Source organism: Equus caballus, chromosome 21, assembly GCF_041296265.1.
Source record: "Equus caballus isolate H_3958 breed thoroughbred chromosome 21, TB-T2T, whole genome shotgun sequence".
NCBI classification, from domain to species: Eukaryota; Metazoa; Chordata; class Mammalia; order Perissodactyla; family Equidae; genus Equus; species Equus caballus.
In genome coordinates, this window is record NC_091704.1 from 42,540,922 (window position 1) to 42,567,369 (window position 26,448).

Here is a 26,448-nt window from a genome sequence, read left to right on the forward strand (position 1 = left end):
GATCGCAGCACCGTGCTGCACACAAAGAAAGGGCTCAGAAAGAGGTAAGTGGCAGTGATCGTGGTAGAAGTCTCCAGAATCATTATACCCATCATCACAATAACAAGAAAACAAATGGATGTCAGGAATTTAGGAGGAAAGGAAAAAGTCCCGGTTGCAGGAAGAACCTCCTGAATTTTCTTCTACAGCTTCATCTCCTGTTTATCAAATGCCTTAGTCTCTTTGTAGAATCCTCAATAATGAAAAAAAGACCCAACCATGGTCACGGAATTTACAGGAAGGGTATTAACACATTTGAGCAAGCTTTCCAACCAAATGGTTGAGACGAAAATGGTTTCTTTTCCGAACATTCAATTACCAGGAAAACTCCACACCCTAGGAGCTTAGTTCTCCTAAGTTTGAATTGTTCGTTGGTTTCAGGAGGCCTGAGACACTGTCTTAAATACAGATTTCTTTCTAGAAGTTGCATCAGAGAGTTTCCACTTGTTATGTCCTCAAGAGCCTGGAGGAATTGAATACACACCCCAAGAGGAGGCCTTTTTTGGCATTAAAAATGAAGTACCAGCGCCAAGCACCAGCCCCAAGCTCATGGACTTTGTAAGAATCACGTCCATCGCTGAAGATAGCACTCTGTCACCAGAGGCTTGAAAAACTCAGCAGGACAAAGTCATCCTCAATTTTATTAGAGGTTTTCAAGGATAAAGGCCGGACATTTAAACACAAGTATATGGTGGGGGGAACGGGGGGTGGTGTATGTGTACACACACAACAAAAGCAGGTATGAGGATTACGAGCCATGCCCCACACCTGGCTCTGCCTGTCATGTTGAAGATGATCTCCACTTGCACAAGTCAGTTCATCTATGCCAGAAAGAAAAAACAAAAAGGAAATAAAGACATTTTTAGATCACCAATGAAACCCAGCCAAACTTACAAGTATCAGTGCTATCTCAGTTCATTCGGGCTGCTATAATAGAACACCATAGACTGCGTGGCTTATAAACAACAGAAATTTATTTCTCACAGTTCTGGAGGCTGGGAAGTCCAAGATCAAGGCCCTGGCAGATTCGATGTCTGGTGAGGGCCTGCCTCCTGATTCATAAACAGCTGTCTTCTCACTGTGTCCTCACATGGCCTAAGGGGCAGGGAAGCTCTCTGAGTTCCCTTTTATAAGGGCACTAATTGCATTCATGAGGGCTCCACCCAATGACCTAATCACCTACCAAAGGCACCACCACCTAGCACCATCACATTGAGGGTAAAGATTTCAACATATGAATTTTGAGTGGACACAAACATTCAGTTCCAATAATCAAGAAGCAAATAAATTAAAATGGCTCATTTCTACAGACTCAATTTTTATCTGACTTTGGAATAAATAATACAAGTTGGCATTTGGGTTAAGGATTTTTTTATTCTTTTCTATTGCAGTTAATCAATCTTTAGCATTTGGGTTCAGGGAATGGCAATTATAACATAATTGCATTTCATAACCATGGATCAAGTGATGATTGCAGTATTATACTTAAGAAGAGAAAGAAACCATTCTCAGATAAAAAACATGCTGGAGAAAAGAGTGGATAATGGTAGATAATTGAGACTTGGCTTATCATGTGTGCACTTCCATATTACATATGTGAGTATATACATATACATATATATGCATCAAATCAATGCCAATATTATGTGTGTCTGCATATGCATGTTTATATGTATATATCTGGGTATACATTCATGTATATATATAATATGGGGTTGTGTATTTATTTCTATGTATAAGGGTGTATATGTGCGGACATATGTACATATACAGGCATTGAAAAATCCTTGTGTATGAACAATATATGTGTGTGTTCTTGTGAAGCTTCATCCTCACAAAAGAATTTGTCTCATGAGCCCTGTCTATAGCTGACATACGGGCTTGTTTTAGGAAAGATGTTTTCCATTTATTTGGTTTATTATCCCCTGGTTGTTTCCTTCCTCCAGTAAAGAAATGCTGAACCTACAACTCCTTCCTTCCTCTCCACCAGATTACCTGCCCTCACTGGGAAAAGCCAAGTCCTTCCCACTCATGCAGGCCGTGACTCACACCATCCTACTCTGTGGACAGCCCAGGGCGTCCCCATGCCTGTTGTAGGTGACTGTCTCTATCAATCCCAACTCCCTCCTCGAGAAGGCCTTTGTCTGCCTTAGTAGAGTACAGATTTTGGTGGGAAGGCTCATCCAGGCAGCCTCTACGGGACATGTGACATCTGGATCCAATAATGCCTTGCAGTAAATTACCTCCTGTAGCCAGGATCAAGTCACATCCCCTATGTTCATTGTGAAAGTCATCTGTCTCCCTGTGTTACAAAGTCTCTTAAGAGGGCATGGATTTAAGTTCTGACTTTTGTATAAATATAACCCTGCTGCCCTTGAGAAAATGTGGGAAATTCTCTATCTGGTAAAGGCTTTTTGTCGCTATACATGCCTACTATCCTGAGGCCATATGCACATTCTGCCCTGCCCTGATTCCCTCTCTCTCTTTAGCCTGGGGGATCTCTACTGAGCATAGAATGTAATGTCTTCTCCACCACCCTACTTCAGACTCTTGGGAGACAAAGGAAGAATGAATTTTCCTGCCCACAGCACCACCACTCCATTCCCGGCCATGCTACGAGAAGAGTCAACAGGGTACCAGGGTTCACCATCATCATGCTCTTGGCAGTCTGTCATTAAAATGCCTCCACTATTCCATCTGCACCCCTGCATCTCCTTTAGCACCCTCCCTCACATCCCCAAATGTCTAGTCTCAGCTCAGAGGCACTCCCCATGCCCAATGGAGCCAAATAATCCTGAATTCCCCTTAAACTTGCTCCACTCTCATCAAAAAAGCATCAGTCTTTTGAGTTCTATGTCTCTAGAGGTGATGGGAGATGATGTGTTACTTAGTTTAATTATCATCTGCTGCATTTGCTCGCTAATGGGTTTTCCCTTATCAAGAAGATTAATAGAAGATAAAACTAGAGGTGGGGTTCTAAGAAACCAATGTAGGCTAATAATGAGTCATTTGAGGAAGGAGTCTTATTTCAGTCCTCTTATGCCATCCCGTGTAAATGCTCACCAACTCTCTACCCAGCAAAGCCAGGAGGAGGGATAGATGACCACTGGAAAGCACTTCTCCAAAAAGACTAGGTTAAGTCTTCCCAATCCTCACCCCCACCCCTGACCTCTCTCAGAACCACACACGGAGCTTCTCTCGGCTCCCACGTGGAGGGTGGGCTTCACCCTGCGGTAGGGAGCCAGGCAGACAAACAGCACTCCAGGGGCCAGAAGCCTCAACGTGCTTCCCCAAGGGCACCACTGAGGGGCTGGAATACATGGAACTTGCAGGCCAAGCAATCACAAACACTTTTGGCAGGAATACAAGGGCCATCAAGAAGCTAATTTAGATCCCGCCTGGCTGACTTGGGTCTGGAAGCAACAGAGAAAGAACAAGAAAATTATGTTATGTAGTGAATTGTCAGAAGGCAGGCAAGACCCAAGGCCTTGGTCTTAATCATGTTCCATGTGAAGATGTTCTGGCATGGTGCATGCGTGAAACCTGCCAAACCTTGAGTAATGGGAACAAACAAGGGAGGAAAGAGAGGGAGGGTTGAGAGCGACTGGTGGGGAGAGGGAAATCAGGCCGTGTCTAGGTGGTGCCAAACATCTGGGTAAACTGTAAAATGTTTAAGCCAACAGCCAGCCATTCTGTCTATAGAACAGCAGACATCAAATCTGAAAATGTCTAGGTCACATCATTGTAATTTTGTTTTAGTTTTCAGTGTTTGTGCAGATGTTTGAAAGTTCCTTGAGGGCATAACCAAGGCTGATTTATTTTCAGGTATTTCCACCTTCCAGCACTTACTACATGTCTGGTACTGGGTAGCTTACTTTCCATGTGTTTGAGGAAGAGACAGAGGGAAGGAGGAAGGGAGGAAGCCATGTACAGATTACCCCCAAATCCTTAATGACAGGATGATCACATAATTTATTGCCAAAACTGGGACAACTCTGAGAGTAAAAGGGGGTGCTAATACAGGCCCAAACCATGTGGTCACCTTACTTAATGGCCGGTTATGTATGGATAAATGAAACATTAGAAAGGAACTGCCTTTGTTATTATTTTCTAAAAACTATGTTAGACAAGCTTGACGTTCACAAGAAATAGTAGGAAAGTCAAGATGGCTGGAGCAGAAGTCGAGGAGAGCAGGAAAATGAGGCAGGAGCAGTCGACAGAAACTTGACTTCATTCCAGGTATGATGAGTTGCCACCTGGGTGGGGGTAAGTTTACCGGGGTGAGTGACAAGATCTGATTTATGTTTTAAAAGATCTGCCTGGCTGCAGTGTGGAGAATGAAATGTAGGGGGAAAGGGTAGCATCAGGCCATTGTGGCTGTCCAAGTGAGAGAGGATGGTGGATTGGGCTAGGGGGTGGTGATTGCAGAGGAGGCGGAAAGAAGAGGATAGTTTCAAGACAACTGGTGTAAGATGAGTTGCTGATGCAACAGATGTGGGAGGTGAGTTAAGAGAGGCGTCAAGGATGACTCCTAGGTTTAGAGGCTGAGCCACCAGCTGAGTAGCTGGTGATGTCCTTACTCTACCTGGGGAAGCCAGGGGAGGTGAGTAGTTTTGTTACACCTTCAGTGATTTCAGTGATCTCCCACTAAAAAAGAGTCACCCCACAACCCTCAGTCACTCCCTGTCTCTTTCCCCTGTTTACCTCCCCTGTGGCTCTTGTCACTATCTGTAACTGTTTTATTTATGGGTTCATTTGGTTAATGACTTTCTCCCCACCAGATTGTTAGGGCCAGGACTTTGCCTTGTTCACCAATACGCCTAGCATCTAACACAAGCTCAATAAATATTTGCTGAAAGGAAAACCAACATAAGTTCTAAAAAATACTAAACTGGAGCTCCAGTACCTGTTCTGAACCAGCGAGCTATAGAACCTTGGACAAGCTATTGGGCTTGTCTGGTTCTCGGCTCTCATCACTATAATAAAAGATTTGAATGGGATGCTTGCCAAAGTCCCTTTGAGCTCAAACATTCTGGGACCATGATTATGTTTTTTGATGCTCCCTGGTGAACTCAAATCAACAAAACCAGAAAGTGGTGTCCAAAGCCCTCTGAACCAAAGAAACATTTTTGGCCTAGAGCTCAGGAGGGAGGTTTTCCCCAGTGCCCAAGCCTCACACCAAGGGGTGGAGCTATATCAAGATCACAGGGAAGAAGCATGTGCAGGTAGAGCAGGCTGCGCTCACTCCCTTGGGTCTTTAAGGAGGCAGGCAGCACATCACCCCCATTACCAGCACTGGCTATACACCAAATATCTCCATTTTTCCAGGACTATTGGTTGGGGTCACTATTGGTTGGACTCACCCTGTGAGTCATCATCAGCGCCCCCCTTTCTTTTTCTTCATGTCTGCTCCCATTATTCAAATTTGGTGTGTAGTTTACATGAAATAAGCCAGATCATGTTTGCACTAAAAGTGACTAAGTCTGCTGTCATCTGACAATATAATGCATGATTTTATTTTCTCCTTTCCTCCTTCTTTCTTCCAGCCCCATGTCCAAGAGGGAACTTTGGAATGAGCCCTGTGAAGGCTGTTGCTCTGCCAGCAGCGCTGTGATCTCTGGGTCTTCCTGATTCCATGCCTGGTATTCCTGAACCTGACAGCTCCCCTGATCTGATCTTTCCTTCCTCCATTCTAACAGGAAAGAGAGCATGCATAAAAGAAACTGACAGATAACCCAAAACCCCATGTTAGTCATTAGTTAAAACCTCCTGAGCTGCTAACAAGAACCAGAACTCATCCTAGGAATGTTTCCAAACCTCTGCATTTAGGTCAAGTTGGTATAGAATTATAACACTATCTACTACAGCTCCACACCATCATGCCTCATGCCAATGGCTACCCCATACCCAAAGGAAAGCTCCTGAAAACCAGGACAGAGGACAGAGACCTGAGCCCAGATATACTGCTGGCAGCTCTACTTTGCCTGTTTCTCCAAACCTTGGATCCCAAGACCTGTGCCATGTCTAAACAGCAGCACTCCTCTTCTGCTCCACTTCCTGACTGCACTGGACCTTTGGCTGCAAGTCTCTGGCCACACTCTGTCTGTGCCCTTTGCCTGACATGGACCCTCATCTACTGTTGGAAACACTGACACGAGTGTCCTATGGAATCAAAGAAATCAAATCTTCACAGGCTTACCAGCTCCCCCTATCTTGCATTTTTTCTCCACCTTCCCAATTTTTGGCTTATAACCTGTTTCAGGTCCTCTCTTAATCTTTCTTAGGCTAGTCTGAGACTAGTCTCCTCTCACAGAACTCCTATTCCAAGGATCCGCTGGAGACTTGGTGAGCAGTTATACTGGTGACTGTTTTCTCTGCCAAACACGTTGTCTTCTGCTGCTTCTAAATCTGTTATTAGAGAGATGACCAGGCCCTGCAAATTCTCTTTACTCAGGCGTCACCCAATTTGAAGAAAAATTAACACACCTGGTAGCAACTTTGAATGCACCCACTGGATGCATACACATGGTCTGGTCTGAACCACAAATATTTCTCTCCTGTATCTACAACAAGGCCTGGTTATGCTTGCCCATATTAACAGACAACTGCTCTTGCCTCTGTTTAGTTATTCTCCATAACTGTGATCCTATTCAAATAGAAGTCTGGTCATGTCACACATGTGCTCACAATCCTACAATTTCCCCTCCATTCATCTCAGAGTAAAACCAAAGTCTTCACAACGGTCTAGAAGTCCCCTAGAAATTGGAGGTGTACCCAGTCATTTCTCAAACACACCAGGCATGCTCCTGCCTCAGGGCCTGTGTACTGGCTGTTCCTCTGCCTGAAATCGTTCTCTGCAGATAACATGGCTCACTCTCTCTACTCCTTCAAATCTTTGCTCAAATGACGAATGCTACCACGTATTTTACAATTTCAACCTTCACCTAGCCATCCAATCTCCTTTAACCTGTTTTTTTTTCCTCAATCACATTCTAATATACTATGTAAATTTTTTATCTAGTAAATCATTCTTTATTTCTGTCTCCTCCACTAGAATTTAAGTTCCAAGAGGGCAGAAATTTTTGTCTGGGAAAAAAATAGTTGTACTACTTCACAGGATTATCAATGAGGAAATTTATGCAGTGTGTTTAGCACAGCCCCTAGAATATAGAAAGAACTCTGTGGATGGTATTTATTATCTTCAACCGTGATGGGTGAATTAGACTTTTGGAAATAATCAAGCTACCTGGACTGAAGCCTGGTAAATACAGTAATAGTGTCTCTGCTCAAAAGCAAGATGGGAAAATAATGCAGTATGAGTGGTTCTCTCTTTGTGGTTCCTAAACCAGCACTACAGAACAATTCCGGGAGAGGAAAAAAAAGCAACACTCTTGTTTTAAGCAATAGTACTCTCAACGTGGCCACTTGGAAAGACAACACCCACTTGGCTACATAAGTTCCGACATATTTACTAGTTCCATGGAGTTCTAATAGTAGAAATAAAAGTAGTTGAAAGAGAGGCCCTTAGAGGTCCTCTGCCATCCTCCTGCTTCACCAGCTCACTTTATCCTGATTTTCTGCCAAGGAAAGCCGAGTGCTCTTGAAGTATATGGGTCAAGAACCTCTGGGGAGAAAGTACCGAAGAGGCTTTATGGAGAGGATGTCACAGAAAGTGATACCCTGAACCAGACCAAGTAGTAACCTGAGTGTTGTGAAGGTCTAGAAACCCAACCCGGGGAAAAGTGATCAGAGACAGGACGGCTCATTTGCAGAACAGACTTTCTGGGGCCCAGAGGAAGGGGAGGAGGGGCAGACTCACCCCTAATTGGGCTGACCACCAGCCACCCTGTTACAGCTCTGTGGCCTTCCTCCCCTCTCCTTTCCTCTGGCACCTCGGGGGAGAGGGAGTAATGATATAGGGGAGGACCAGAGCAACACACTCAACCCTGCCACCTGAGGAGATGCAAAGCATGGGGCTCTTCCATTCTAGCTGTGTGCACTGTCCTTCTCTAGGGCTAAGCACATTCTTCAAATTGTATTAGAGACTCAAGGAGGAACCTTAGAGATTGTCCTTCCTCATTTTACAAAGGAAGGAGCTGAGGCCCAGAGAGAAGAGTGTGGAGGTGGAAGATACAATTGGTGGCCCTCCCATACCCCTTCAGTCCACCCCAAAGGTCACCTGAGATAGGTGTCCTACCCAGCAATGACTTCCTGCATCTTTCTGCCCATGGGTGTCCTCTGGCCTCAGGAGCATGCTCAGCCTGCAGGCAGAACAAGCCAGAGGTGCCAGGGAGTTAATACCCAAGAGGCGACCCTCAGTCTACTAGGGGGAGTCATTTCAGATGCCTACCAGACTGTTTCTTAGAGGGAAATTTTCTCATCTAGTTCGGGCTCCAAATTTTAAAGTAATGGGGGAACATTCTTTCACATTCAAAAGAGAAGTGCTAAGCTGAAGCTTTTAACCATTTTTGTTCCCTTGGACTCCTTGTCAATTTGGTGAAGACCGCGGACCTCTCTTCAGGATAATTATTCTTAATGCACAAAATAAAATATATAGAGTTACGTTAAAAGACAACTATAAAAACAACTTAAAAATAATTTTTTGTGATACCATAATATGCAGACTTTATTTTAGAACTATAAATAATAAGATCTAAAGGAACATCTCATAACTATCATAATTTTAAATTAGTGATGAGCATTAGTAATAGTTTCTGCAACAACTGTGATGTGATATGAAAATATGTGTGATTTTTGTTGTTGACAAAGTCACAGGCACTGCTGATACCACTGTGCTGTGTTGCCTACATTGATAATTGGAGGAACAGGTAAAATGCAGTTAGAATTTAGAGAATAAAGATGTAATTTATTTCCCAAAGTTCACAGACCCCCTGAATTTTCTACATGCATCCTTTGGTGTTCTATGAACCTCAGAGGGAACCCCTGGGCTGGAGTATCCATGTGAGCCTTGCTAACTAGTGACTCAAAACTGGTTCAGTGGCCCCATGAGCTTCTCTTCCTTCCTGAACAAGTCAGTGCTAAAGCCATCAGTTGGAACAGAGCAAGCTAGTTCTGCAGCGGGGATGGGAGAAGCCACAGTGGCTCAGAGTGAGGTATTAGAGTTTAAACAGAGTGAGGAGGGTGGCCCTGTCAGGGAGGGGATGGCAGCAGATATGGGAGATTGGTTATATACAAAGACCTTGATCAAATCAATAAATATGTTAACAATGGAAGCAAGGTTTCCCACTGTTGGAAAAGAGAGTTATAAATACAGAAAGGGGGAAAGTCCTAGCGTTGGGTTACAATTGGAGACATCTGTGTGAACTCACAGTTTTCAATAGATGGAGAAATGTGTACACACACACACACACACACAGACATACTAGCTCTGGCCATTGAGAGGGCCTGAGAGCAGCAATCCTCCAATAACAATGAGCACTCCTAGCACTCAGATCTTGGCTTCGAAATACTATTTTCTACTAAAAGTGCCCAGGGCTCTTTGGAGAAATGGCTGATTCCAGGGCTGGAGCACAGAAAGTACAGGTGAGCCCAGAGTGTCTTCCTGTGCCAGAAAGCCAGCAAGCACTCAAAGAATGCCAGATTCTGTCAAAGGAATACAGAAGCCAGCTTGAATGGGATCCCACTGGCCAAACCAGGGACAATTTTAGCATGAAAATAAATAAGAAGAATTAAAACTCATTCAACATAATGGGAAACCATGAGCCTGTACAGACATAAATACATGAATAAATTCAACGTTTGATAAGGAATGAGATGTTCATACAGTTTCAAAATACCTCCCCACAAAATGTGTATCAATTACACAGGGAAAAAGAGTACCTTTACAGCGGGAAAGCCTAGAAGACACAAACTTAATCAAGTGATCAAAGGTAACAACACCAATAATAGCATAAAGAGACATCTGTGCCACTTGATAGGAGGCAGTGAAAAGAACTTTATCTAACTGCTGTGGTATTCCTGCAAAAGTGCATAATCGGAATCTAGTCCTGAGGAAATATCAGACAAATCTATATTGAGGGGTGTGCTATAAAATAATTGGCCTGTAAACTTCAAAGTATCAAGGTGATAAAAACCAAGGTATGTTGCAGACTGAAGGAGGCCTAAGAGACATGAAAACTAAATGTGGCACATGATTCTGAACTATATCCTTTTGCTTTAAGGATGTTATTAAGACAGCCGGCAAACCTTGAATGGGGTGTGAGGATTAGATGATAGCAAGGCATCAATATTAATGTCCTGATTTTGATGGCTGTATTGCGGTTACATAGGAAAATGTCCCCTTTTCTATAGGAAACACCCTCTAAAATATCCTAGGGTGATCACATCCACGTTGGAAATTTACTTCCAAAGGTTCAAGAGGAGAAAGTTCTTTATAGTGACCTTCCTAGTGAAAGTTTGGGATTGTTTCAAAATTTTAAAAAGAGGGGGAGAGGCTGGCTCATGACCTATAGTCCATCACTTACCTTTAACCAATCAATAAAAGGAAATAAAGACAAGCGAAGGAAGGTAGGAGAAGAAGGATTTCTTCTGAGAGTTGTGACTGTGTGTTTAGAGAATCTTATTCATTTCAGTTGGGTGTCAGGGAGAGACATTCCCCACCCCAACTCAAGCCTTAGAGGGTGGGTGGATCTTCCTGAAAGGGAGATTAACATTTTGCCTCTCAGCACGATGCTTGCGAAGCTGCAAAACTCACAGAGCCCCTAGCACTGCAACCAGAGCAGGGCATGAAAAGGCTTGAACACAGCCTGCCTTTCCAGAGTTGAGTGGGCAGAAAACACAAAATACCTCCCAGGAGCAGTGGATCCCCTGGAGGACAGCTATGCTTGAGCTACCTCGAAAAGATTCAACTCCAAAGGCAAAGTGAACCCAGCAACAGGAAGCTCAGGGGAAGATTGGAAGCAGGGTGAGGGTGACAAATAAAAATGGCAAGCAATAGGATATATTGGAGAATATGAGGAAGCCATTTGTTATAAACCTAATTCGGCCTGACCTTATCTTTCCAAAAGGGCCTGGCCATGGCTGTTGATCATGCATTGTATATCTGCTTTAGATATTCCCTATGGCAAGAACAAAGGCCCTTGAGATAAAGGTGCAACTTCCCTCCCCCTCCCAATGTTGGCGTCTCCTTAAGGATTAAGCATCTTTCTTTAGTCTAGAAACTGGTTGCTGCGCTCACCTGTGACCGCCCAGCTCGAGACAATAGACTTGCCTCCTGCTACGCCCACCAAGATAGCAAACCCACTACCTGCTGTGTCCATCAAGTGCTGTACCGACAGGGCAATCTTGTGACTATTGTGGGAGGGACATTTCAATCATATGTGAAACACCCTGTTTGGGGGTATATAACCACTCTGTGCACCCCACTTCTTTGGTGCCCTTTCTTCCTTTGGGAAGAAAGGCCCCGGGCCATGGTCCTCAGATTTCAGCTTAGAATAAACTTGCCCAAATTTTCATTTATAGATTGGTTATGGATTATTTTCATCGACAAGGGGAACCATAAGTGATCAGCAGGAAGGTGAGCCCCCAAGTCAGGGAACAAGGCAGTGAGCAGTGCCTGACACCTCTTTAGGGAAAGCTTTCCTAAGACCAACAAAAGCACCCCAAGAGAGAAAGCCAGTATTTGGGTATCCAACACCCAGAGGGCATCAACCCCAGAATACAACTGCACTAAGATCAGACTAAAACAACCAAGAACGAGCAGTAGCAAAATAAGAGACAGAAGAGAAATGAAAGAACAGGAAAGAGAAATCAAGGAGCCAGCCCAGTGGTGTAGCAGTTAAGTTCACATGCCCCACTTCAGCAGCCCTGGGTTCATAGGTTCGGATCCCAGGTGAAGACCTAGCACCACTCATCAAGCCGCACTGTGGCGGTGTCCCACATAAAACAGAGGAAGATTGGCACAGATGTTAGCTCAGGGCCAATCTTCCTCACACACACAAGAGAAATCACAGGACAAAGCACACTCCACTCTTCCCCACTGCAAGTTCCCAAGACTTGATCGCACCAGGAAGCTCTGAATTGGAAGAAAACTTGAAATTTTGATTTGGATCATAATTTTTTAACACAAGAAAGTAAAACTAGAATACCTGAAAGTGACCAAACATCTGTTGAATCTTCCAGGGACAGGGGAGGAAAGACCAAAAGACCCTGTTTGAAGAGTAATAGTGAGCAAGAATAATGGGACTCTCTGCCCCCTGAGTCCAGCTTGTGCAATCTGCCGGTCACACATGTGTTATCCATGAGTCCTCACAACACTCTAGAAAGGGGGCCTTCACTGTGAGCCTGATTGCAAGGGACCTGAGTGCAGTACCAAGTCACGGCACCCAGTGCGCCGGCCTTCCAGCAGAACAGGGCATTGCTCTGTACCACAGCTTCACACGTGGGTACTGAGAGAGCAGAGACCAATGGGGAAGCCAGGAGGTGGGCAGCAGAAACCAATGAAAGATAATGCAAAGCACAGTTGCAGGGAATTTGTTTTGCTTTGTAGTGGCTTCCTGGGAAAACCACAGCTACAGGGAGGATTAGCAATCAGGGATGGGGTGGTTCTTTCAGTGCAGAGGCATTGGCAGAAAACACATTGTAAAAGCCAAAAACCCAGCAAAGAAAACACCCACACCAGGGATGTTCACAAACCCAGCTTCTGTTTATTCACCCATTGCAGTGGTTCTCAATCTTGCTTGCAGATTAGCATCACCTGGGAGTTTTTAAAAATCCTGATGCCTGGGCACCAATCTCAGTGATTCTAGGTATTGGGATGTTTTTTAAAGCTCCCTGGATGAATCTAATATGCAGCCCAGGCTGAGAGCCATAGCTCCATTGCAATGAATTTTGTTCCTTTAGTTTGAAAAAAAAAAAAAAGGAAAAGTTTTTGTCTCAATTACAAATATCAACTCCAGAAAGTTTTGGCTGAGCATGAACCTGAATCCTGAAAAGTAACTTTTTTGAAATATAAACATACCAATGAACATTCCAGCATAGCCTCATTTGCTAGGTATAATTATAGACAGAGATATAGAAGCAGAGATATATCCATCTTCCTGGTGCTAGTGGTAAAATATATACGTGTTTTTCCTGCATTCAAGGGAGATGTTCACCAGTTTGTCTTATCCACACTTACTCACCTGGACCTCCTTGCAAAGAAACACACACATTTGCAGAGTAGCTGTATGTCATTAGATATGCAAGAAGTTACAGAACGTGCAAAGCCGTTGGACCCACCAAGGGATTAAACTGGGGGCTGTGTTTCATGAAAACTTCTGGAGCCAGCTGAACCCCCACAGTACAGCATTTCTATCCACCCATTGACACTAGTGTTTCAATAGGAGCAGAAAATAAACAAGCATTTGGACAGAGTCTTCCTTTTAAGAGACTTTTACATTATTTAATTCCAAGGTCACTTTCAACTTGTTTTCAAATTGTTTTTTAATATTTCCCCATTACTGACATTAAAACAAAAGGTCCAGATTCCTCTGCTTGAAAGTCAAGGTCCTTCATAATCTATTTCCAACCTAACTTTCTACCTTTATCTCCCTCTCCCCATCCCACTCCAGAACAAATTATCTTTCATGGCTAGTAAGTCCACTCACTATCCCAAACTTGGCAAAGCCAAATTTTTTCTTCCATGTACCTTTTTTCTTCATTAAAAAGTATTTATTCAAAAGGCTTTTATTGACTATTTTTTCCTACTGAAGATAATAGTGTTTAGTCTTAAACTGAAAAAAGAACATATTTAAATAAACATAGATACATAGTTTTTCTACTAATAAAAAGGCAATGCTGACAATATCATCAACAAGCATTGGGATTAACTGATTACACTGCCGGCGCCAACCCTTCACCCCTCTCTGGATCCTTGGCCTTTGCAACGTGACTTGGCAGGTCTACCAATCAAAAAGTGGCACATACTTCCTCACTCCTTCATTCTCAGTTTGTGACTTGCTTTGACCATTTGGCAGCCCTGACAAGCCAAGGATAAAAAGAATCACTTGGTGTTTCTACTTTTGCTTTTGCTCATCTGTGGTTGCTTGGAGAACATGCCTGGGCTAGCCCACTGGAGGATGAGAAATGCATGACACAATCATCCCAACTGCCCCAGCCAACAGCCAATCAACTGCCAGACTTGTATGTGAGTGAACTCAGCTGAGACCAGAAGAACCTCCCAGCTGAGCCCATCCTAGATCAGTCAGCCCTTGAGACTATCATATTAGTGAGCCCAACCAAGACCAGAAGAACTGTCTAGACAAGCCCAGCCTAAACTGCGATCCTACAAACTCATAGGCTTAATAAATACCAATTGTTTTCAGTCACTGAGTTTTGGGGTGTTTCATTACACACATTACTATGGCCATAGATGGATGACACAAGTTTCAAAACTAACAACTGTATAGCATTAATTTAAGTGAGGTGAAAACAACTGGGCAAAGACTAGACTACAAGACCCATGAGGGCAGGGACCATGTTGAGTGGGTCACCACTATGTCCCTTTTGCACAGCACAGGGACAACCACTGGTATGCAATAATATGTGCTGGATGAAGGAAATATCTGGTTATAACAGGTCCTATGCTGTAACAGTTCTCAGAATGGTCATGAAATCATTAACTTCCAAACTTTTAAAAATATAACTGACCCACAACTATCACTTACTTACCTTTTTCCCTTCCAAGTCAGAATCTTCAGCCAGTGCACATAAACACACAGTAACAATGGTTTCTGTAAAAGGTTTCCCCCAAGCAAGCTGATGACTCTTTGTCCCATCACATAAAGCCATTTCTCTCCAGCTGCCAGGCTGCTTCTGCAAGAGCTTGAGCCTGGCCAATTACAGTAGCTGGTGTAAAAGCTAATCTTAGAAAACACACATCACTTTTCCACTCCGGTAATTAAGACCAGAAATCTGTAACTGAGACATTCATAAAACTGGGGTTTCCTAGTGCCAGCTTTGCCTTGGAGTTCTGCAGAATGGTCCAGATTGGGGGAAGGCTGCCCAGAACAATCTAATGGACAGGAGAATGGGCTCCTGGATGGTCAACGGCCAATGGGAGCAGGCTCAATCCAGTACTTTCCAAAACCTCCTCTCCTTCTAGTTCATGGCTCAGCACTTCTCTGTCCACTTTTGATCATTATTAAGTGCCAGGACTAACCAACTACCAGCAAGTCCATAACAGAAGAACAATTTCTATAGACAAGATTAGTAATTTTTTGGTTTTTAGAGCTCTGTCTTTATTAGTGTCTCCAGTGGCTAGTTGTTAATGAGAAGGCTTTCAACTTCTCAGCGAATATTTCTATTTCACCAATTTCATCTTTCACAGAAGGGACCAGTTTCAACCATTTCCAGTCCTGATACTTGGATTCGAGTCAGAAAGGGTTATTAGACTTATTTAGACAGTGCTTATTATTGAGTCCTGATTTATTAACATGTTAATTTAGACTCAGCCCGAACAATGACTGGAAGCTACAACCTCTTCTTCCCAAAATGCAAACGTATACATATGCTTTGCCTCTCTGACTCCAGGCCTTGCCATTTACCTAGTCAAATGGCTGCTATTAGCAGGTCATCCTTGACTACACTTTAGGAGTCTGTCTCTTTGATATATCAGGAGGGTCAAACTGCCATGTCCACATATGTCTTCAATTGTGGAGATATGTTTTTCCCACCGCTTCCTAGTGTGGAGACGTTTTCAATCTGTTTAATACTAGGGAGGAGCCAGGTTTCTATTTTAGGTTTAACTATAAAATATTTATTAGTTCTAACTTACTAAGAGCTATTTGAAACCCCAGGGCCTTATGATTGTGTCATTTTTATAAAAATGGGCCCAGAAATTGATCAGGTAATGGAAGGAGGAAGAGGGAATTTTGCCCTGATTTGAAGGATCAGCAGACCAGGGGGCTTGGATGATAAGCACCCAGAAGACAGAAGGGCCACTTTTGAGTGCTTCATTCGCTTTTATGGGCATAGAACGTGAAAACTGAACAGTACTTTAGAGATTGTGAATTGCACACTGCATTTTATGTGAGAAAACAGAGGTCCAGAGAGTTTAAGTGACCTACCCAAGGTGACACAGCTAGTCAGTAGAAGAATCAGGGTCGATTTTTTTCACTCTTTTAAAAATTCCAGGAAATGACCATGAGTACTATCTATAAAGATAGGGTAGTATTACAAGATTTGGTGTTGTAGTTACATAAAAGCCAGATTTCAGAATCTCAGATGTTCCCACCTTTGGGGCCCAATCTCAGTGAACTCACATCGGTAACATTTCTCATTATGCATTAGCTCTCAAAGGGGGAGAACCCATAGTTTAGAGCAGGGGTTCTCAAACTCAGCACCGTTGACAGGTTGGTGTGGATAATTCTTTGTTAGGATGGGGATAAGGGGCTGTTCTGTGCATTTAAAAATGTTTTGCAGGATCCCTGGCCTCTACCCACGAGGTGCCGTAGCACCTTGTGTGGTTCTCCAGACATTGCCAAATGTCCCTGGTTAGCAAAATCACCCCTGTTTAGAACCACTGATTTAAAGCAAAGTTAAGCCGACACCTGTTCAAGGCTCTGCATGAGCTGCATGATATATTTGTATTAACAGTGAGGAAGGTAGAAAGACATAGAGATTTAAAGAGAAAGACCTGCTAGCATCTTTGTATTCTCCAGTACCTAGAACCATACTTGATACAAAAAAACTTATATTCCATCTTCTTAGAAATCAATATAATGAATCATTATTATGTATTAATTAATGAACATAATAAATTAAAAAGCTCCTGAATGCTTCCAGTTTGCAGTCAAATAATTCTCTTCATTTCTTACTCCGAGTGTACAGTCTGTATTCTCTTCCTAATTGCCAATGTAGTTCTTCTTTTAAAAAAAATAATAGCTTGAACAGCATCCAAAGAACACAAGCGTAGAACAAAAACAATCCCCCCAAGTAACAACTTTTAAAAAACTTCATTCACATTTGATCCTTTACCAAATTAAGATTCATTTGAATTAATAAGCAGACTCTGAGGCGGATTAGCTTGCATTAACGCAATCAATTGCCTTCCTAGCACCCAGCAGTAAGAAATGAGGACAGAGGTGGTTAAACAGGGGAGGGAGGAACCACTTCACAATCCCCGTTTCATTTCAATTCAAACAATATGAAGCAACCCTAAAGTCCTAGGGAATGGAGCGCTGTGTAACTTTGCTAAGATACCAGTTTGAGTCTGGGGTGTCTGAGAAACTGGCGAAAGGAGCCCAGCCAGCTGACCAGAGACCACAGTTGGACTCAGCTCCATTGTTCTCTGTTCACTGAAGGCACGTACGAAGTGACTCTGGCAGGTGATTTTAAATACTTGGTTTCTATGTGAAAAATTGCCATCAAGTGAAAGATGAAACTTCAGGGAAAGTTGGAAATGTAAACAGTAGTTGATGAGCAATGTGAGGGTAAGCACAGAAACATTTGACTCTCAATGGAAATACCAATTAAGGGAAAATGAATAACTTGTACATTCTCTTATTCTTACTTTATTCTCAAATTTGGGGAGCCAGAAAGGTCTGGAGTATAGTCCTCTGGATTGTCAAGGGTCTGTTGTAAGCTCTCGCCTACCCAGGAGCACATCAGGGAAGGGTCTGATGAGTGAGGGTCCAGAGTGAGGGGTTTTGAGCAGCCTGAGGCCACGGGCTTTGGGGTCTTTGGAGGGTTGGTGGAGAGGAGGTGGAAGCCAAAGAGAGGCTCACTTGGCGATTCTACCTTTCCAGAGCTGCCTTCCCAAGCAGCTCTCATTTAACTTCAGTGTTGGGGACAGCAGCGTCCTGCCATGGGGAGTTCACTCTACAGTGGCAGGTATGAAAGAGCAGCCTAGAGTCAGGACTGGAGCTCAGGTCTTTTGCTTCTGACACCCAGTAGAAGGACATCAGCTGTGGTTGGATGCTAATGTCAGGAAAACAGACCAGCTGTGGAGAGGCCTGGGCAGTGCTATTCCAGGGGCCTAGTAGCAGCCTGAAAGATGCCTGTTCTCCTGCAGACTCACTGTCCAGGTGATGTATGTCTTTTCCAGGCCTCACCAAGCTGTTCTGGTCTTCTTCCCTGCTAGAGCCACCACTGAGGCCCTAAGAACCCAGACCCAGCAATGCCCTGGGCTGTGCAATATCCTGCCCCACGGAAGAGAGCAGCTACGTATCTTATTTCAAAGGGGCTAGGGAGTGGATTGCCCATGGCATTGAACTCCCAGCAGCTCCAAATGTCCAACTAACCACGGCTCCCCCATGAGCCAGCAGGAATGTTCACATTGCATTCTCCAACCATTCACCAAGCTAGAGAGAAGCCCAATTCTCTTCTTCAGAAAGATTCGCTGTCCTGTGGTATGCCAGGTGCTTTTACATTGTCTTATTTATACTTTGTAACAGTCCTCATAACAACACGGCAAAGTGCACCTTTATAAGTGAGGAAACTGAGGCTGGGCGAAGTTGAGTGATTTGTCTGATGTTGCAACCTCCATGTTCCAGCATGGAAGTGACCTGGCTGGGACACAACCAAGCGCTCTCTTTCACAAAAGAGGCACTAGTCCTCTCTCCCCGCCACAGATTCCCTGAAAAGACACTAATCTTGAGTGTTTGAAGAGGATGCAAGCCACCTGTTTACCAAGCTGCCACTGGTTTGGCACCACTGTTTGCTTAACCTCCACTCAGCTGCCATCTTCTGAGGATTTTCTTGTCCCACCCTTGACCAGGCTCACGTCTTTCAAGTTCAGTCAGGAGAAACGTCTTATTTACCAGATGGAGGAATTTGGGCTTCTTTCCTACACATGCCCCTTCTGGATTCCCCACCTCAGCTGTTCTCCATCCCATAGAAGCCACAGCCCAGGGGATAGGGATGGCCAATCTGGCTATCCCAGCAGGGAGGAGTGCTTTATCACCACAGTGTTTGGAATTGTTGGTATGCGATGATAATAAAAATTAGTTTGTTTTATAATGGTTTTTAAATTTTCTACAGACTATGTACTCCCCTCTCCCTACCCCCATGGCCTGTATCTGGGACAGATAGCTCCCACCCACCATCACCTTGCTACACTAAGGTCACACAGGGTTGCTGTTCTAGAAATCTTTAAGTCGGGCACCATTCCTAAAAGGGCCATTGTCACAAGCTCCCCTGGGAGCAGGTGTCAGAGTCTAGACACCATTCTCCAGTTGTCCTAGGAGACTTCGTGCTGCTTCCCCCTTCCACTACCACCACCCGGCCTCAGTGCCCTGGAATCACTCTTATTCATGTCTACTTGTTGTTCCCTTCTCTCCGTCCACCCCCAACCCATCAAAACCTGTCCAACTTCCTGCCTAAGTGGCTAAAGGATCTGCCAAACTCATTCTCCCTAAGGCCTTCATGGAAAGGCAGGACTTCTCCTAGCCCTTGCTGCACCAAAAATAGCAGGACTCCTAGGTAGAGTAATGTCCATTGCAAACGACTGCATTGCTAACGGTGGCAATGAAGCAAGTCAAGGCTCCAGGAAGTGTCAATACGGAAAAGGCAGCCCCTGGCCAGGACCCTTCAGATCACCCTGTGTATGTGAACTCTGCATGTCCTATGGCACCACACCAGCTTTCTTTTAATATCCAAACAAAATGGCCTGAGCCCCCATCCCATGGGACTACACTTCGCAGTTAAGTTCTCCCTTCCAGCGTCTTCTTGGTCTGCACTCACCATCTTGTCTTCTGTACATATGGTCTGCTGTGTGCACTTGTCTGCTCTCCTCCTCAGATGTCACCCCTTCCCCCAATTCATTCCCCGAATGAACAGAGAATCACTGTTGTGCATAATCATACTTTTACTGAACTTTGATTAAAACAGAACAGAAAATAGCTTAAAATTGAATATTAGTCACCAGTGTTCTTAAAGTTCCTACTCCATCCCTCCACTCTCACCCTCTCAGGCTGGATCTTTCCTTGCTCATCTTCTTCCAGTTTTCTAGCCTCCAAATCCCTGTTTCTCCCTCCACCTCCAAACTGCCAAGAGAAAATGGAAAATTTCTGTTACTTTATTATATAGACATGTTTAAGTCTGAACTATTCCCTTTCCAGGGGCTTCAGGGCCTCTTTCACTCATCTGCTTAATAAGGTCTCCTTTACAAGAACCGCCTTCCCTGGCATGACATCCACTGCTCCCAGCACCCAGGGAAGCTGCAACAGTCATTTCTGTTTTGAAATGGCCATTTTTCCCTCCCTGTTACATAGGCAATTTCTTTTTCTGCCCCCAGGCCTCACTTTGACTCCTAAACCATAAGAAGCTTTTCTTTGTGCCAATTCACTTTCCTCAATTACTTTTTTTCATAATATCATAAAGCCATTTGGCAAATTATTAAAAAACAATAAACACACTCCCATCACTCTTACAGCCATGTTCATTGTCAAATGCTCCATTTTAGTCTCTGCCCACCCACATATATTTTAAGGCATCTATGTTTACCTCTTCTGCTTTTTGATTTTACATGGTACTAGACACAACTTTCCATGTCTTCATTGCCCTTGTTTTAATAGCTGCGAAACATTCCATTGAGTTATTGCCCCACAGTTTAGCTATACATTCTCCATCACAAAAGCAGGGATCGCTGTCTGTCTTGTTCACTGATGTATCCCAAACAGTGGGAAACAGTGTCTGGCCCATAAGTGAATCCCAATAAATACTTGTTGAATTGAATAAATGAATGAATAAACGAGTGACACATTTAGATTGTTTCTAATTTCTTATTGCTATACATAGGATGCAATAAATATCTTTATGCCTACAACATTTTTCTTTAGCTTATTTCCCTGAAACAGATTCCCAGTAATAATCCTGGTAATTTTGTAAAAACTGCAGCAGCAGCAGTGATTATATTAGCTAACATTTGTCAAGCAGTTACTATGTGCCAGGCTCTGTGATAAGCACTTTAAACTCAAAATATCACTGACTCCTCACAACATCCCTATGAGAAAAGTACTAATTATCTTCCTTTTGCAGATGAAAATGTGAAAGATTGCCATTTGCCCAAAGTCACACAGCTTGCACAGGGCAGTGATGGGATTTGAACTAAGGTCCATCCCCACTACAGGCTCTGAGGTCTGGTCTATTACAATGACTTATAGGAGTAAACAGCATTGGGGCCGGCCCGGTGGCACAGTGGTTAAGTTCTCACATTCCGCTTCTCGCTGGCCTGGGGTTCACCGGTTCGGATCCTGGGTATGGACATGGTACTGCTTGGTATGCCATGCTGAGGCAAGCGTCCCACATATAAAGTAGAGGAAGATGGGCATGGATGTTAGCTCAGGGCCAGTCTTCCTCAGCAAAATGAGGAGGATTGGCAGCAGTTAGCTCAGGGCTAATCCTCCTCCTCAAAAACAAAAAGAGTAAATGTATGAACAAGCTTACAGCTAATGGTATATACCACCAGGTTGCTTTGGCAAAGGGCTATGGCCATTTATAGGCACAGATGAAGGGTTCCTGTAAATTTATTTTAAGGTGTATATCCTTGGATTTTACTTTTTCAGTCTGACAACCTTTATCTTTCAACTGTAAAATTTAGTTCATTAACATTTAATGTAATAGTTGACTCATTTGGAGTTAAATATTCCACCTTACCATTTGTCCAAAGTGTTCTGTGTTCCTTTTCTCTTTTTTCTTCCTTTATCTAGATTTATTTTGTCTTTTTTAATTCCATCTTCTCTTTATATTAGCTGGGTAGGTATATATTCTTTCTTTCTCTTTAGAGGTTACCAGAAAAGACCTTTTTAAATAAAATCTCCTGGCACTCAATAAATACAACTATTGGCACATATTTACTAGACACTGATTAGTCAACCTAAAATAAATTATCTCCTAGACAGCCCTTTTCTCCCTACATGCCACTGTGGGCCATAGACTCAGGTCCCCCAGAGCATGACAGTAGAATTCTCTATGCACAGGCAGTGCCAAGTTCTGGCTCTGAAATATTAAGCAGCTCCTGTTGTCCTCAAAGGCATTCAATCCAGTAAAACAAGCAGGCAAATCACTTGATACCCAAATTCAGATGGCCATCTGTGTAGGACACAACCTGAGCACAGGCTGATGGCAGAGATGGCCTCAAACCCAGCCCCTGCCATTAGACACCTCCTAGCCTGCCTCATGCTGGCCTCACAAACCCTACAAAGACTCTCTTCCTGGGAAACAGAACCATCCTTCCACGATCGGATGCAAAATGTTGTTCATCCTTGAAGAGGCTACCTACCTTCAAACATGATATCATAGCTTTGTAACTATTCATTGGAACAGATGGCATCCAAATATCCCCTATTTTCGGCTTTGGGCAATAGTTTTATATTTATATTTGAGATGTTCTCAAAACCTTAAGATTAAAATGAAATCCTGTTGCAAAGGGCTGAAGCAAATCAGGCTTGAAAATCATCGAAGGCATTCCTATCCCTCCTTCCTCCCTCCCTCCATTCTGCAACTAATATATCCAGAGTTGAGGGTGTGGGTACCAATTGTTTACAACCTCAGGGATCTACACATGCACTTCAGCACTAAAGTACTCAAGGAATTCCTAAAAAATGACCTCCCTGGCACCTCATTTGTGACCATGGACACAAATAATGAGAATAGAAAACATCTTCAGTTGGGGAAGTAATCTGTTTCTGTTCCTTAAGAGTACGATTTTGAATCTGTTAGCAAAGCTTTGCTGTCTTGTCTGGAATCAGAAAGGTCACTTTGAGGTTAAGCCCAAGTGAATGGTCGGTCATGAAATAAACACAGCACAACCCAGGGCTATGTGCAATGTTATTCTTTCACCTTCTTCCTGGAATTTCAGAGGTTGTGCAAATGGAACACAAAAATGGACAAAATAATGTAACTGCCAAATAATACCAGTGGAGAAATCTGTTTACATGAGGATTCAAAGAAGAAATAAAACATGCCTTAATGATGGATGTCCCCTGCTTTCTAACAAGTCCCTCTTCTCTCAAAAAGAAAAACCTATAGTTTCTTTTTTCTTTCTTTCCACAAGATTTTTCTTGTTTCCAAAACCCTTTCTTTCTCCTTCTCTCTCCTATATGCACAAGGAGGAAGAAACACAGGATATTAGAGCTGCATGGAAGAGCTGAAAAATCAGCAAACTCAGTGCTTTTCAAGCTTCAAACTTTTTCAAAACCAAAGGATCTAATTATTGATTAAAACTTATTTGTAAACTGTATTAGCTATGGCTGAAGTAATGCTGTGGAACAAACCACCCCCAAATAGAAGGTTTTTTAACAACACTTAATCTCTTGCTTATAGATCCGCAGGCTGATGATAAGCTGGTCTAGGCAGGACTCAGCTGGGGAAGTTCTGCTTCAGGCTATGGGTTAGGTTTAGGTCTGCTCCACGCATCTCTCATTCTTCCTGGACCAGTGGCTCCCTGTGGGCACGTTTTCATGGTAAATGGAAGAGCACATGAGACAAGCCAAAACATGCAAGTACGTTTAAAATCTCTACTCATTTACATCCTCTCACGTTCCATTGGTCAAAGTTACATGGTCAAGCCCAAAGTCAGTAGGACAAGAGAGTGTGATCTACTCCAAGGGAGAGAGGGAAGAGAGTGATTATTTGCCAACGAATAATCCAATCTATCACAGAAACCAAATATAAAATAGAAATAAGTGGCTCTTTGCTAGTTGAACAAGGGATGAGGGGAACCTAGACCCCATGTTCTTCCCATCCCCAAATTCTCAGTGAGTCCTCTGGCAACCCTGGGGCTTCAAAGAACACAGAATGAAATGCAAGGCGATCCACTTATTTTACAGATAAGAAACTGAGGTGCAAATAATTAGAATAACTTGTCCACCATCTGAGAAGTATCAGGTACAAGGCCACAAGTGAGAGGACCCTTTCTATGAGTTTTCACATCCGATGACAACTGGTCATTTTCCAGTCTCTGGTCATAGTTCCAGAGATTACAACAGTTACATAGTTTACAATTTGTGTAAATTGTTTGCAGCTGGAGAAAATGTTCGCAAACCAGGTAACATAGTAAATAAGGAAAAAGAGGGAGTGGAGAGCACTGAATCTCAAACTACTCGTTTCACAGTACAAAGTTCAGAACCAACTACTTCCATTCCCATCACCCATCCAAGATTTGATGCAGTCAGAGCAGTGACAGCCAAAATGGGAGAGAACATAGTTGAGCTAAATTCTAAATGCTCAATTTGATGAAGAAAATTTTCAAATTTCAAAGAATAAAAATAAGATCATAATTCTGTTTGTTGATAAATGAAGCCTTCCAAAGCCAGAGTATTAGGAAGAGGGTAGAAGCTTTCCCAAGGCTGCAGCCCCTGAACACTAGAGGCTCTAGAGGGAGCATCCATGGTCTGAGGATGTTGGCCATCAAAGAGACCTACAGGTCCAGCTAGCAGATTTAGCAGGAATAGATATCAGAAACAGAGAGTAGCATCAATGCCAAGAAAAACAGCCATTTAAAGAGACACCAGGCTGAAGCTAGAGGCACACTAGAATCCCAAAGAGGGCCAGGTATTTTCAGCCTCACCCAGCCCGTGACTGCAAAGTCGAGGATTGGTACAAGAGATGGACCCCCTCAGTGGTTAGGGGGTAGAGGGGATGCCAAACACAGCATCCGGGCATGAGATGAAATGACCAGGCTATTCCTTGACCTGAGAGTGCAACGGGCTCCCTTGTCCAGTCTTTGGCATGCCCCTCAGCCCAGCTCTAGTTATCCTTGCCTCTCCAAGCTTGAAATTTTAGAGGTGAGTATAGTGCACAGGCCACTCTGGCTTGCTGAAGCTTTTAATCTGTCTAATCTACATGAGGCCCCCCATTGTGGTGTTCTTGTGCTGTGTCATAAGAACTGAGCAAGGACTATATTTCCAAGAGTTCCTTCCCTGTATAGTTCTGGATTAAGGCTGGCAACAAGAGAAATCTGCATGAGATTTGGAAGGTGGAATGAAGCAGTGGCCATCATGCTCAGAAGATTGGATTAGGGCACCAGGCACAATGGCAGCTCACATACATTGTCTCAGACTTGCAGGTCCACCTTGGTGATATGGGCATTAGCTGGGCCTGCAGCATCTCCACTTCCCATTGGATCTCCTCCTGAGTCAGGTGCATGTGCAGCTCTGTGATGATGGGCACCCACTTTTCTTGCATATCATCTGTGTTATCAGGATTGGAGGTGGTGAGAGTCAGATGCAGGTTCCAGTTTGTTTTTACTCTCTACCACTTCTCATGCAACTTTCCATCCAAAGCACAGGCCCTGCTGACCTGTAGAAACTTTAGGGCCAACACTAGATACAGAGGCAACAACCTTGCATAGACTTTTCCACTAGTTTTCACATTGGGTAAGTCTAATTTCTATAATAAATCCCTTCTTCCATGTGACTCAGAGTAGCTCTGCTTTCCTGACCAAATACTTACTGATACAACCAGCTATTCCTATTGCCTCAGCAAATGCAAACAACGACCCTTCTCTCTTGGCTTCCCACGTGGTTCCTCTGAACAGAACATTGATCCTTCCTCTAGGCTTCCACGTTCTTGATTAACTTCTATCACCACCAAACCCTCATCACCACCATGGTCACCACCCCTCTACCACCACCAAGTGAGCATCACCACTACCACCATCACCATCGCTACTCTCATGGTCAACCACCACCACTACCACTACCAAACCGCCATCTCCATTCCAAAAACAACCACCACCACAATCACTATCACCACCACCACCATTATCACCACTGCTGTCACCCTGCCATCACTACCACCATGACCATCACCCCTATTTTATCTCCCTTAATTTTCACAGCAAAAGAATTATCTAGGTAAGATTATTCCTATTTTGCAAGTGAGGAACTGAGGCCCAGACGGATTAAGTAACTTGTCAGTAGCCAAGGAGAGATTTAAACTCAGGTCCAATTCCAAATCCCCTCTTCCTTCACTACACTCCACAGCCTCTGAAACTATGCTTGACAGAGCAAAGCAAAACTGTGCTGATCAAGAGAGGAGGAGAGGAGAAACAACAGCTAGAAGGAGTTAGACAGGAAAGAAGGCTTGGATTCAGACAAGTCCATCAGAACAGAGCTGGGGTGAGAGGGTGCCAACCACCTGGGTAGCAGCTCTGACCCATAGCCAGCCTGGGGTTCAGAGAGGAAGTGACTTTGCTTCTGCAGACCTCGAGGGCAGAGCCCCAGAGGAAAGCTTGCCCGCTGTGTGGAGGACAGAAACCCCACCTGGCCTCCAAAGGAAGGACCAATAAGTTAAAAGGGACGAGGGTCAGAAATGACCATGGGGAGCACCTGCAATGCCTACTCTATGCTTTAGCCAGAGTGATTCTCAGACCTGCCTGCACTTTAGAAGCATCTAGAGAATTTTAAAACTTACTAATGCCCAAGCTCCACTCTCAAAACCTCTATTATCTTTTTAATGCTCCCC

The 26,448-nt window shown here is 43.7% G+C and overlaps 1 long non-coding RNA gene across 4 annotated transcripts in view; it reads right to left on the reverse strand.

Moving 5' to 3' along the window:
• LOC106782347 (uncharacterized) overlaps positions 1–26,448 on the reverse strand; it is a 95,540-nt gene that overhangs the window by 31,281 nt on the left and 37,811 nt on the right. For 2 of the 4 annotated variants that reach the window (XR_011430162.1, XR_011430157.1), the window contains one exon: positions 711–860. The exons of the other annotated variants lie outside the window; for them this stretch is intronic. This is a non-coding gene — a long non-coding RNA (uncharacterized lncRNA). Of the gene's footprint in view, positions 1–710; positions 861–26,448 lie in introns of those variants that run through there. 4 annotated transcript variants of the gene reach the window in all.